General features: G+C 36.8%; 1 long non-coding RNA gene across 1 annotated transcript in view; it reads right to left on the bottom strand.

The window, feature by feature from the left end:
- Nucleotides 1-2,795: 2,795 nt before the first annotated feature.
- Nucleotides 2,796-15,018, bottom strand: part of LOC140628655 (uncharacterized) — a 100,542-nt gene continuing 88,319 nt past the window's right edge. The window contains exons 3-4 of the long non-coding RNA XR_012026679.1: nucleotides 4,094-4,213; nucleotides 2,796-3,444 (exon numbers count right to left, since the gene is read on the bottom strand). This is a non-coding gene — a long non-coding RNA (uncharacterized lncRNA). The remainder of the gene's footprint in view (nucleotides 3,445-4,093; nucleotides 4,214-15,018) is intronic.

Below are 15,018 nucleotides of genomic sequence, written 5' to 3'. Positions count from 1 at the left end.
ACAAAAGAAAATTACACAATATTCCTCATAAGCATGAATGCAAAAATCCTCTACGAAACACAAAATAGATGTGAAGCACAAAAATAGAATCCAACAATACATAAAAAGGATAATGCATCATGGCCAAGCAGGGTTTATCTCAGAAATATAAGACTATCTCAACATTCAAATATCAATCAGAAGAATTCACCACACCAACTGACAAAATCATATGATCATCTCAATAGATGAAGAAAAAGCCTTTAACAAAATTTTACATCCATTCATGCTAAAAAAAGGAAAAAACTACAAACCTAGTAGTAGAAAGGAGCTTCCTCAACCTGATTATCTCCAAAAATTTACATTTTTCCACTGATGATCAATTTTTACTGTTTTAGTCACAGAGAAAGTTTATTTTTCAGTTTCTACTGAACCAGTGACTTTTATTCACATCCTAAAAATTCACCATAAGCTTTTAAGACCTTAGAATGAGGAATATTCTAAGTTTTCCACTGATTAAACATCACATAAGACAGTCTAGAACCTCTTTAGCATGTACAATTTTTCCAGAAAATAAACCTATGTCACTTAACTTCTTGGGAGAGACATGTGGCCACGTGAGTTGGTACTGGAGACCAGGAAGTCTAACAGCATTTTCTTTATATTTCTATCCATTCCTTAGGCTTTCATATCCCCTGAAGTCCACCCACGCTTTCCAAAGTACTTGGGGCCCCAAATCAAAGCCTTGCTTTGACAAAGAAAGATTAATTCACTTCTTGTTGTTATTCCCCTCCATAGCTACCTAGGCTTACGTTCTCTATATTCTGTTAACTCACTTACCAATCTTCCATTCACTGTATATTTTTCAAATATCTTTTTCTTTTGTTGTTGTGGGTTTTTTTTTAGGATTTTATTTATTTATTCATGAGAGACAGGTAGAGACATAGAGGGAGAAGCAGGCTCCATGCAGGGAGCCCAATGTGGGACTCGATCCCGGGACTCTGGGATCATGCCCTGAGCCAAAGGCAGACGCTCAACCACTGAGCCACCCAGGCATCCCTGTTGTGGTTTTTTTTTTTTAATTTTTATTTATTTATGATAGTCACAGAGAGAGAGAGAGGCAGAGAGAGAAGCAGGCTCCATGCACCGGGAGCCCGACGTGGGATTCGATCCCGGGTCTCCAGGATCGCGCCCTGGGCCAAAGGCAGGCGCTTAACCGCTGCACCACCCAGGGATCCCCCTGTTGTGGTTTTTATGTGTGGTATTTCTTTATTGTTGTTTTAATGTGATTTGGGGTGGTAGCATAAATATGGGCATGTGCTTTCTTGTGGCATAATTTCTATAGTATATAATTTACCCCTTCTAAATACAGATTTTAATGACTTTTAGTAAATTTACAGAGTTTTTCAACTATCACTACAGTCTAGCTCAAGAATATGTCCATCATTCCAAAAAGTTTCCTCATGTCCACGCACAATCAATACCCACTCCCAGACCCAGTCCTAGGTAGCCAGCTAACTGCTTTCTGTCTCTATAGATTCATCTTTTCTGGAAATTACATATAAATAGAATCATACAATATATAATATTTTGCATTTGGCTTTCTTTCATTTAACAGTATGTTTTTGAGGTTCATTCATGTTGCAGAATTATAAATACTCTATTTCTTTTTATTGATGAATAGTTTTGCATTGTATGGACAAACCACATTTTGTTTATCCTTTCACCAGTTGAAAGATACTTGGACTGATTCCAGTTTGTAGATGTTATGAAAAAAAAAGTTTCTATAAACATTCCATCATAAGTCTTTGCGGGAACATGTTTTCGTATCTCGTAGATATCGAGGACAAGAATTGTCGTGTTGTGTGGTTTGTTTATGATTAACTATCCAGGAAACTGTCAAACTGTTTTTAAAATTGTCTGCAACATTTTACATTCCCACCAGCAATGTATGTCCATTCTAGTGGCTATCATTGTGGTTTTAATTTGCATTCTCATAATGAGTAATGGTATTGAGCATTTTTCATGTATTTATTTACAATCCATGTATCATTTTTGCTGAAATGTCCATTTGAATCTTTTGCCTATTTCTTAATTGGTTGTTTTCTTGAGTTGGAAGAGTTCTTTAATTATTCTTGTATCAGCTCTTTAGCAGATATATGACTTGCAAATATTTTTTCTCCCAGTTTGTAAGTTATCTTTTCATTTTCTTAATGTTGTCTATTGAAGCATAAAAACTTCTTGTATAAAGTCCAATTTATCAGTATCTTCTTTTATGGACCATGCATTTAGAGTTATATTTAAGAATTTGCCAAGGGGCACCTGGCTGGCTCAGCCAGTAAATAGTGCAAGTGACTTTTAATCTCCAGATTGTGAGTTCAAGCCCCACGTTTCATGTGAAGATTGCTTAAAAAGAAAAGAAAATTAAAAAAAGAATCTGCCTCATCCAAGGAGACAAAGACTTTCTTCTAAATTTTTTTATAGTTTTATATCTTTCATTTGGTATGCTAGATTTTGAATTGCTTTTTGTGTATTGTGTGAGGTAAGTGGTATAAGTCCATTTTTTTGCATCTGCTATCCAATTGTTCCAGGACCATTTATTGAAAAGAATCCATTCTCTATCAAACGGACTTCACAAAAAAATAAATTAATTTAAAAAACCGGACTTTACAACTTTGTCAAACATCAATTGACCACAAATATAAGGATGTTTCAAGAATTTCAGGTTTTTTTAATGTTTTCAAAATAATTTTATTTTTAATTTTTTTGTATATTTTTTATTGGAGTTTGATTTGCCATCAGTTTTGTTCCGTTAATTGATATGCCTATCTGTACACCACTACCACACTGTATACTAATGTCGCCTTATCCTAACTTTTAAATTGGGAAGTGTGAGCCCTCAAACTTTGTTCTTTCTCACTATCTTTTGGGTTATTCCAGATTCCTTGCGTTTCCACATGTATTTTAGGGATAGCTTGTCAATTTCTGCCAAAAAGCCACCTGAGAATTTGATTGCAGTGAATCTATGGATCAATTTGCCATCTTAATAATATTAAGCCTTCGAATTCATGAATGTGAAATGTCTTTCCATTTATTTAAATTTTCTTTAATTTCTTACAACCTTTTATAGTTTTCAGTATATAAGATTTGCCCTTATTTTGTCAAATTTGTTCCTGAGCATGTTTTCATTTTAATGTTATTGTGAATGAAACTTTTTATTTTTTAATTTTTTTTTGTGAATGAAACCTTTTAACATTTTATTTTCAGATTATTCATTGCCTTACATGAAATACCTTATGATGGTCATTCCCAGCCCTTTCAGGTCAAATGCTAACAGCATGTTAATATGTAGAAATCTGCACAGATATGGCTTCCAGGACTGTGTACAATAACTCCACGTATCCTCTTCCTCCGAAATCCAAGGCTGAATGTTGAAGAGTAACTTTCATATAAACAACTGGATGCCTAAAATTGTGATTTAAAACAAGAGCTTTCTGAATTTAGATTTAGATTTTCAGGAATTTAGAGTCTCTTAGTTGGCTTAATTCCTGACAATTTTTATTAGACAATATAGTTAGTTTTAGAGTTATGATAAGTAAACAGGTTGAGAGATGGAAATAAAATAATTCAGATTGTACACATCTGTGTAATATTCTGCAAATCTGTTTGGTCTTCATTCATGATAATAAATACAGGTAACATAAATAGATATAGATGATGTAAATCTGTTTGGTCTTCACTCATGATAATAGAATTCTTGTTATGACATAATATTACAGAACTTTTTACATGTTTGTACAAACTTATCAGTCAACTATGGCCACAGTAGCAATATGTGGCAAACCAACACAAAATCTCAGTGGCATAAATGGTAAGTAAGCATTTTGTTTAGCTCACAACACTGTGGCTCAAGTAATCAAGGCTGGAAGCTGCAGGACAGATCTGCTAATCACAATTTTGCTTGCTCATACATCTAAGGGTTGGTGTATCTAGGTCGGGCTCAGCTGGACAGCTCTTATCACAGATATACTGGCTCACACATTCAAGGATTGGTTGATCTAATCTGGGATAGCCTGGGCAACTCTGTCAATCTCAGATTTGCTTGCTCACATACCTGGGAGTTGGCTGATCTAGGCTGAGTTTTGCTATGGTCTCAACTCTGCACCACTTTTCCTTCATCCTCCTTTGGAGTCCGGTGGGCTATCCTGAGCTATGTTCTGGCAACAGCAAAGGTCTAAAAGCAAGCAGAAATAAGCAAACATGTTGAGGCCTAGGTTTGGAATTCGCTCACTGTTACTTCCATCTTATTCTGCAGCCCAAGGCAAATTACACAGCTCTGCTCAAATTTGGGTTTGGAAGGACACTGCTGCAACATACACTTTTGGAAGGATGAGGTCTGAATCAAATAATGCAATCTTCAACAAAACTTTAAAGACTTTTGAGACTCCCTCAAAATTACTTTCAAGAATGCCAACTCAGTGTCAGAGTCACAGACTTTGGAAAATGTCTTTGTATTTGTGCCTTTATTCTACTTTCTGCAACATAAGTAAATACATACATTTCTAATACAGGGCTATATTGGTGTGCTGACCTACACAGTATGCCCAGAACCAGAGACATTTATTTAAATAAAGCTTTGGAATATTTAATTTGATAAGAAAAACAAATGGCTTTGTGCTTTTGAAATTCTGGTCTAAGCATTTATTAGTCATTTGTACATTGTTCCCTCTGATTGTTATCAAGCTCTAATGGATGTATGTTTCAACACTCCCTAAGCCTCTTGTGTTGAGTGAGGAGACTCTGAGTGGGATGTTCAGCAGTTGGTATATGATTCCTAGCTGGCAAGATTCCAAGTAATCACTAGATGGTAGAAAAATATCTTGGTTCATCATAAAAAGAAAAAATATTTGACATGTAATTAGACTGTACTTATTTAGTAAATTATATTGGGAGCAGAGGAAAATTGCATTTTGAACAAATATATCAAGAAGCTAGTATTTTACTCTAATTTGTAGCTTGACTATGGTTTTCCATTCAACTGTGACTAGGAAATTATTTCACTCAGTGAACTCTAAATATAGAAAAAAAAGAAAAACAAGAACCAATTATGTAAATTTGAAATTTCCTACAAATCTTTTTCTGTTAGTCAAAAGCTTCACAATATTTCATAATCTGAAACCCCATAAGAAGTCACATAATACCCAGATAATATAGTGTTTACAGAATGCTATGGAACCTAGAAGAATTGAAAGTTTTGGTTATAGTTAAATATATGTTTGGAAAGAAAAATTGGCTCAGTACAAGTTCTCATATGTTCATAAATGTCTTTATCCACTAGGGAACTGACCACATATCTCATTTTGAATCAATTCTTTTTTTTAATAAATAAGAGGAATTGGCATTTTTATTTTTTTATATTTACTTTATTTTAAAATTTTTATTTAAATTCAATTTGCCAACATATAGTATAACACCTAGTGCTCATCTCATGGTGCAACCTCCTTAATGCCCATCACCCAGTTACCCTATCCCCCCATCCACCTCCCCTTCTGCAACTTTTTGTTTGTTTCCCAGAGTTAAGAGTCTCTCATAGTTTGTCTTCCTCTCTAATTTTTCCCCACTCAGAATTAATTCATCTTAACCTCTGTTTATTGGGTCCTCATGATTTACAAAGCCCATGACAGGTACTGTGCATACCCAGACAGTTTTGGAAGGCCCAAATCTATAAAGGGGAAGAGATACCTAGAGAAATACTAATGAAAGAACTTATATTTACTGAGTACTTGTTCAATATTTAATGCATATCTATTATGTGCCAGCCACTTCGTGAAGTGTGTTATCATTATGTCATTTAATCGTCACCACAACCCTATGACAAAGGCATTATAATTATTTCCATCTTACAGATGAGGAAACAGAGGCTTAATATGGTCAATTAACTGGTGCATGGTTTCACAGCAATTTAAAAAGGTAGAGCTTTAATTTGAACATGTCCTGTTGGACTCAGTATTAACCACCACCGTCCAATAGGATTAAGTGTTCCCTACTAGAAATAAAGCCCAATAAGCTCAAAAAGAAGTGATATAATATATATATGATATATTTAAAGATCATATTTTATTATTTATTCATGAGAGATAGAGACAGAGAGAAAGTGAGAGAGAGAGGCAGAGACAGAAGGAGGGAGGCAGAGGGAGAAGCAGGCTCCATGCAGGGAGCTGGACGTGGGACTTGATCCCCAGTCTCCAGGATCACTCCCTGGGCTGAAGGCGGCGCTAGACTGCTGAGCCACCCAGGGATCCCAAGAAGTGATATATTAAATACTAAGTAAGGGAGCCATAGAGGGATGGGGTGCAATTGGTTGAGCCAATTTCAGTATTAAACATATAGTGAAACTACTGCATCAATGCTATATTAATCCATCAGTGCCATGTAGATGTTTGTAAAAGCTGAGCCATTTGAAATGTATTTTTCAAATGAATAAAACTGATAGTAAACATTCAGGAATCATAAGATTCCTCAGGGAATTTTAGGAGTTATAAAGTGAAAGAAATATACCACCATATAGAGGAAAATTCTGAACTGAATTGTTCAAAGAGGTGATGAAATATCACATTAGGACTAAAAATGAAATTTCCTATCCTATTGAAGTTCTTGTTTTGTTACCTCCAGAATTCCCATTTCGACTCTCTTAGTATTAGCTTATTGTTTTGGATACTGACTTCTCTTTCTGTAATGCCTTTCCTCTGTTCTTTTGCTTAATTCACTCCTAATACTCAGTCATGCAAGACTTGGCTTGGGCATCACCATCTTCTCCAGTAAGTTACCTTAGAAAATATGCTTCTCCATTCTTAATTAAATATACATTTTGTGGGCAACCAAAGCCTCTTGTTCTCACTTCCATCTTCTCTCATAGTTCTTATACTATGTTGCAGTATTCTGTTTCTTTCTCATGTCCCAATGACTGTGAGTTCCATGAATGCAAGGACAGTCTTACTCACCTTTGGGTCCTCAACTTTTTTTTTTTTCATTTATCCATGTAACTACATATCCAACAGAAAGTATGTTGAATGTGACTTCAAACTATATTGTAAAGCAATTGTAATGGCACTGCTACAAAAACAGACATGTACACCAATGGAATAAAACGGAGAACCCAAAAATGAACTTAGATATTTACAGTCAGTTCATATCCAAAAAGGGTGCCAAAACTACACCATGGGGAAACAATAGTCTCTTCAACAAATGGTGCTGGGAAAACTGGATATCTACATGTAAAAGAATGAAACTGAGCACTTATCTCACACAATACACAACAATCAGCTCAAGTGGATTACACACTTAATAAACATAAAGCTTGAAATCAAGACTCCTGGAAGAAAACAGGGAAAATGTTCCCTGACATTGGTCTTGGCAATGATTTTTTGGATATAACTCCAAAAGCACAAGCAGCAAAAGCAAAAATAAACAAGTGGGATTATATCAAACTACAAAGCTTTGAGCAGCAAAGGAAACAATCAACAACAAGAAAAGACAACCTAAAGTATGGGAAAAATATTTGCAAACCATATATTTGATTAGGGATTAATATCCAAAAGATGTAAGGCACCTACACATCTCAAAACCAAAAATATAAATAACCAAATTTAAAAATCAGCAAAGGGGGATCCCTGGGTGGCGCAGCGGTTTAGCGCCTGCCTTTGGCCCAGGGCGTGATCCTGGAGACCCGGGATCGAATCCCACGTCGGGCTTCTGGTGCATGGAGCCTGCTTCTCCCTCTGCCTGTGTCTCTGCCTCTCTCTCTCTCTCTCTGTGACTATCATAAATAAATAAAAAATTAAAAAAATCAGCAAAGGACCCAAATCTACACTTCTTTAAAAAAGAAATTCAAATAGCCAACAGGTACATGAAAAGGTACTCAGCATCTGTAATCTTAGGGAAATGCAAATCAAATCCTCAATGAGATCACCTCACATCTATCAGGATGATTATAAAAATATATATAAATACATATATTAGGATGACTATTGTAAAAAAGACAAAAAGATAACAAGTATTTATGAGGATGTGGAGAAAAGGGAACCCTGTACACTATTGGTTGGAATGTAAATTTGTACAGTCATTATGAAAAACAGTATGAAGATTCCTCAAAAACTTAAAACTAGATCCAACATTCCCACTCCTAGGTATGTATCCAAAGGAATTGAAAACAGGACTGTGAAGAGATATCTGCACCCCCATGTTCACTGCAGCATTATTCACAATAGCCAAGGTATGGAAACAACCTAAATGTCCTTTGACAGATGAATGAATAAGGAAATGTGGGGTATACACAATGGGACATTATTCAGCCTTTAAAAATAAGGAAATCCTGCCATTTGCAACAACATAGGTGAACCTGGAGAATATTAGGCTAAGTAAGCCAGACACAAAAAGATAAGTGCTGCATGATCTCATTTATGTGTGGAAGCTAAAATAGTCAAACCCATAGAAGCAGACAGTAGGATAGTGGTTGCCAGGGCTGGAGCGGGGGCAGGGGAAATGGGGTGATGCTGGTCAGAGCATACTAACTTTCAGTTACACGAGATAAATAAGTTATAGAGATATAATGTACAGCATGGATGACTATAGTGAATAATACTGTATTGTATACTTGAAATTTGCTAAAAGGATATATCTTAAATCTTTTCAACACACACACATACATGCACAGTGGTAACCACATAAAAGTGATGGATATGCCAACTAGCTGGATCTTGGTGATGATTTCACAATGTATATGTTTACCAGAACTTCAGGTTGTATACCTTAAATATATAAAATTTTTATATGCCAGTGATAATAAAGCTGCCTTAAAAGTTTGCTGAATGGATGAATGCTTATGTAACTGCACAGCTAATACCTCTGGAGAAACAATTCACTTAAGAGCTATCATTTTCTTTATTTATTTTTTAAGATTTTATTTTTTATTTATTAATGAGAGACACAGAGAGAGAGAGAGGCAGAGACATAGGCAGAGAGAGAAGCAGGCTCCATGCAGGGAGCCCAATGTGGGACTTGATCCCAGGACTCCAGGATCATGCCCTGGGCCTAAGGCAGATGCTCAACCGCTGAGCCACCGAGGCGTCCCAAGAGCCATCATTTTAATCTTAAATGCTATAAAATGGGATAAGCTATCCTATTTTTTTCTGTTTAATGAATGTTTACATTTAGTAATGGCTATGTATTGACAAAGGAAAATAAATATTGAAGCTAAAAATTGGATGAAAGTGAACTACTGGGACAGCCCTTACTCTGTCAATGACTATAAAGACATTCAGGGCAGCCCAGGTGGCTCAGTGGTTTAGTGCTGCCTTCAGCCCAGGGCCTGATCCTGGAGACCTGGGATCAACTCCCACGTCAGGCTCCCTGCATGGAGCCTGCTTCTCCCTCTGCCTGTGTCTCTGCCTCTCTCTCTGTGTGTGTATGTGTCTCTCATGAATAAATAAATAAAATCTTTTAAAAATCTCTAAAAAAAAGACATTCAGAGGATACCCCAGAAATTATCAACTCTGATCAATGTGAAGTATTGTAGCCCCTCATTACATCAAATCCAAGGCAAGGCTGACACCACTCCTGGGCTTTTTGCATTTGTTCTTTAGTTCTTATTTTCTTTACTATTAAATTTTGTTCCTTGTGTTTGAACCAACACACAGGATTCACTTGCTGCTTTCAACTTATTGAAAGGTATTTTTTTATATATATTTGAACTACTGGCTTCATATTTACATCAAAAGTACTGTAAGAATATCATGAAGTGCCTCTTATAAGTACAAGTTGGCACCCAGCTCTTTCTCTAGTTTGATCAGTTCTATCTGCTGAATTTGAGTATTATGAAATTCAAAACAAATCTCAATTTTGTTCTCCTTCCATAGTGTTCATAAAAATAAAAGCAACTTCAAGTTCTTTTCCTGAACTCTACAAACATATCTAGTAACTGGTTTCCTCACTGGCATATGGGCCTACTATACCACACAAAGCATACATTGATGGCATATATTTCTCTTCTGTAACATCCCTTCCTTATGTGAAATTTCAGAGGAATTTTTCTTCCTCTTGGAGGAATTTAGGGCTCAAAACTCCTCTCATTACAGGAGTGAAGCTGTTATCTACAATGATGAGTTTAGGTCATGGTTGAAATACACAGGTCCTATAGATCCATGCTATGCTATTAGTCATGCCATGAGTATGCTTAGGCTACCAGATAAGGCAAGACCACACTAAGGCCTAGAACCCTGCAGTGTAGAAGCTTTGTGCCGGGGACACCTGGGTGGCTAAGCAGTTGAGCGTCTGCCTTTTTGCTGAGGGTGTGATCCCGGATCAAGGGATTGAGTCTCACATCAGGCTTCCTGCGAGGAGCCTGATTCTTTCTCTGTCTATGTCTCTGCCTCTCTCTGTGGGTCTTTCATAAATAAATAAATAAAATCTTTTAAAAAAGAAAAAGAAAAAAGAAGCTCTGGGGCCAGGTCTGGTATGATTCCTTCCTCTACAATCTAGTAATAACTATACTTAGCAGCAGCTTAATACATATTTGTTAAATTACAAAGTCCATCTGCCTGACCATTTTTAAAGGTTCACTTGGTTCTTCATGCTCAGTGATATCCATTATAAAGTGATTAATTTGATTACTCTTTCTTAAATTGCATTTTCCAAATATATCATATCTTCATAATTTCATTTCTTCACTTGGAAACCAGAATTTACATGTCTAGTCATAATACATTGAAATCATTGCCTCTTATCAGGTCAGCTTTCAATTAGCACAGTCCAGAAATTTCATTCAAATGTATAGTTTTATACTGTGCACCTACATATTTATCCACATCCATAATTCTGGATTCATCTATACCTTCCTTAGGGGAGAAAATTCTAATTAGAATAGCTATCTATATGCATGCCCAATGTTGTTAGAACCATGCCTTCAAAACTGTGACAAAATCCAAGAGGGAACTTCCAACCTGAACCTGAACCTCTGGTTCAACCAGAGGACAGCAGAACTGAGCTCTGTGTGACATATATATATCATATATGATTTCAATATATATATTAGATTATATGTATATTAGATTAATAATAGATTAATAGACATAGTTACACAGAAATATATAAAATATATAAAACACCTTGTTATATATGACTACATGATGAATAAAGAAATTAAATTACATTAAATTAAAGGTCCTGGGGCACCTGGATGGCTCAGTTGGTAGGCATCCGACTCTTGATTTCAGCTCAGGCCATGATCTTAGGGTCATGAGATCGAGCCCCTTGTCTGGCTCTGTGCTGGATGCGGAGCCTGCTTAAAATCATCCCTCTCCCTTTTCCTCTGCTCCCTGCTGCCAATTGCGTGCACACACACTCTCTATCAAAAAAAAAAAAAAGAATAAAAAGAAATTAAAGGTCCTTTCACACCAAAAAAAAAAAAAAAAAAAAAAAAAAACCTTAAAAAAAAAGACTACTTTTTTATATGGTATAGTGAGTTGATTTTCTTTATGTAATATTTTTAAAGTTTCTTGTAGTAGATAGCCCTTAAAGAAGATATTATCAACAGAGATTCATATTGCATTATCTTAAAATCTAAGCATTTCTTTTTAAGACATCTTCAAGGATGAACATGGTTTAATTATAAGGAGAGAAACCAACAGAAATACTTTTGGCACAGAAAGTCTGCACTCTGCCAGAGAATAATTTATTCCTGGCTTCACATACCTAAGAGTATATTCTCCTTTTGGAGCACATTGTTTACTACAACCCCATAAAGATGAAAGGAGGAAAGGTTAAATACCACATAAAGCCCATGATTTTCACATTCAGCAACAGAAATAGGATGAGCATTCATTTATTTAACTAGCTTTTGACTACCTACTAAATGCCACAGTTGTGGGTTACATTACCTAGAAAGACAGTTCTGAGATGGACTTCAATGTGCAGGATGTTAACTAAGGATTGTCCTTGAGATAAACATCTATGGAAGGGAGAGGAAGAGTAGGAGTGGGCAGAGGGAGAAGTTACGATGTAGCCCAATGACAGCCTTGTCTAACCCAATTGTACTCTGAGGCTATAGCTGCCCTTCAGAACTGCCCTCTCCATGGGTGGATATTACCAGGCCTATATACGTCTAAATCAACTATTCACAGTGTCTGAGCTACCTTGGAAAGGGATGTGACCTTGCACAAGGCAGCTCTGTGTAGCTGAGGTAATCCCTGAAGGGGCTAACTGAAGACAGTCTGCTGACAGTTCTCCTAACAACTGGGGCAGCAAGCCTTTCAATAAAGAGGGATCTGGATGGCACATCATCTTGTCCACCATAGTTATGTACCACGTTAGAGTCTGGAAACAAACATAGGCACAATTCTTACCCTTGGAATAGTCAAAGTCTGATAGGGTAGATTGTCTTGGTGACACATAAACAAAAATAATAGTGTTATTTGTTTTGTGCCTATTGTATTTAAGGCACTGTTACATACATTGTCTCTTTTAATCCCCACCAGGAATCAATGGGTGGTACTATCAATATCTTGTTCAAAAGAAGAGGAAAAAGAATCAATGGGAAACTAACCTGCCCAAGGTCCAACGGTAAGTGGCTGTTGGATCCAGGATTCAAGCCCTTTCAATCTGACTTAAGTGTAATAAGTGATAAAATAGTAAGTACTGTAGAAATACACACAAAAAAAGCATAATCAACTTTGTTCACATAATTCTGTCTCAAAGAATAGGATTTTTTCTAAAACACAATGCAGACCATATTACTTCTCTCTTTTAAAGCCTTAGGTGACTACTTACGGCTTTTAAGACAAGGTCAAACTCAATAGCATGAGGTTTTCCAAAGCACTTTCTGAGCTAGCCATTCTAATTGCATATGGCCTCTCTCATCCCTCACCCTCTCATTCACTCACGTGGTCAGGTTGAACAATGTGAAGTTTCATTGCCCAAATACGGTTATATGGCTTTAAACTTGAGTCTTTGCTTTGCACACAAAGCTCCCTCTTCCAGGAATGATTTCATAGGAACTCCTATATGCTCTTGAAGACTTGGCTCAAGGCTACCTCCTCTCTGGAGCCTTCCTCAAATTTCCGATGTACAGTAAATCACTTCCTCCTTTTCATTCCCCACTACTAGCTTGTACATAATTTCACTATAGAACTATCATGCTGCCTTATAATTATTTATATGCATGTCTATTTCTTTTACCAGAAAACAAGGACTGTGTTTTTCTTATCCTTGGATTTCTAGGCTCTAGCAATTCCTGGCACAAATTAGGAGATCAATATATTTTTGGAATGAATGGATGAATAAGTCTTTCTGGACTCATACCTCCACTTCATCCCCCACACCCAACCAGTCACCAAGTCTGGCAGCATCTGCCTCTTAAAAAAGATTCTGAATATCCTCTTCATATCTGCAAGCACTGACTAGTTCAATACCTCATCATTTCATACCTAGACTGTGTCAGCAGCCTCCAAAGTGGTTTTCTGGCCCTTGGTTATACTCCCTCCTCTCTCTACTCAGGCTACCTTCTGCATGACTAGCAGAGTGATTTGTCTGAAATGAAAATGGGATTACTCGAATCTCTTAGCTTAATCCTTCCCATGGATCCCAATGACATATGAAACAAATTTCCTATTTATGTTGCTTATATGGCCTGCTAGGTATTTGTCCCCTGCTGATCTCTGCGGCCTCATATCTCCCCTATAATCAGAGTCAGAATGGTAAAAACTAGCACTCCCAGAATTGCTAATAGTTTGGCACCAAATTGAATCCAAAATACTCTTTAAATACTTCTTCAGCCATTTTTGAAAATGAGAATGGGAAGAAATGAATTTCCTAATAGTAAAATTTTATTCTTCTTTATGTTTAAGGTAAAAGATTTGACATTAATTTATTCCATACAATTTCCAAATCCTGACAACTTTTTGGGAGGCACACTGAATCATTTAAAATTTAGCTACTGGATGAAATTTCTTACTCCAGATAAATAGTCCTATACTTTGCTGCTGAATTTGGGTGGCTGTATATAACTGGTCTTAGGTTTAGCTGTGTCACCTATAGATGGAACTTGCCATTTGCATGAGTCTGTTGCAAAAACCATTCAACAATGAGAAGTCATGGACACCTGGGTGGCTCAAGTCTGCCTTCATGAGCTCGAAGTCCTGGGATCAGAGCCCTGCATCAGGCTCCCTGCTCAGGGGGAAGTCTGCTTCTCTCTCTCTCCCTGTGCCCCTCCCCGCGCTCATACTGTCTCTCTCTCTCTCAAATAAATAAATAAAATCTTAAAAAAAAACAATTAGAAGTCAGTTTCACTAGGAGCATTTTTATTTCTACTTGAGGTGCTGAATATTTCAGTCAGAAGGAGTCTGATTTCTGGTTTTGCCTGTTATATGATGAATTGTGAATAGAAATTTGAATTAACTGATGTCATTTATATTTAACACTTCAGTGGTTTAGTGCCTGTAATCGGTTGACACCCCGTGCATTTGTGTGCCTGCCCTCCTCCCGAATCTGATTCTGTCCCTACCCACCTTACCTAACCATACCATATATCTGGAAGTCTTCAACATTCCATAATTTCCTAAATGTATGTATTATAGGCACACTGTTCTATCTTCCTTCAATACTCTTCAACCTTTTTTTTTTTACTTACTAGGTTTTTTATCAGTCTCATGTCCTCTGTACAGCTCTCCCTGATGCCCACCCTCAAGACACCAAAGGCTGAATTAGGGTCCTCCTTTTTCTTTGTTTCTATAGGGCTCTATATGTGACTTATAGGTTTGTCTTCAGTCATTGGGTAAGAAGTGAACATACTGGGCACCTAGGTGGCTCAGTTGGGTGAGTGTCTGCCTTTGCCTCAGGTCATGATCTTGGGGCCCTGGAATCAAGTCTTGCATTGGGCTCCCTGCTTCTCCCTCTCCCTCTGCCTGCAGCTCCCCCTGCTTGTTCTCTCTCTCTCTCTCTCTCTCTCATATAAAATCTTAATAAAAAAAAGAAGTGAACATCCCTGAA

The sequence above is a fragment of the Canis lupus genome, chromosome X, assembly GCF_048164855.1.
Source record: "Canis lupus baileyi chromosome X, mCanLup2.hap1, whole genome shotgun sequence".
Taxonomy (NCBI): Eukaryota; Metazoa; Chordata; class Mammalia; order Carnivora; family Canidae; genus Canis; species Canis lupus.
Note: the sequence above shows the minus strand (reverse complement) of the source record. Positions and strands in the feature narration are given on the sequence as shown.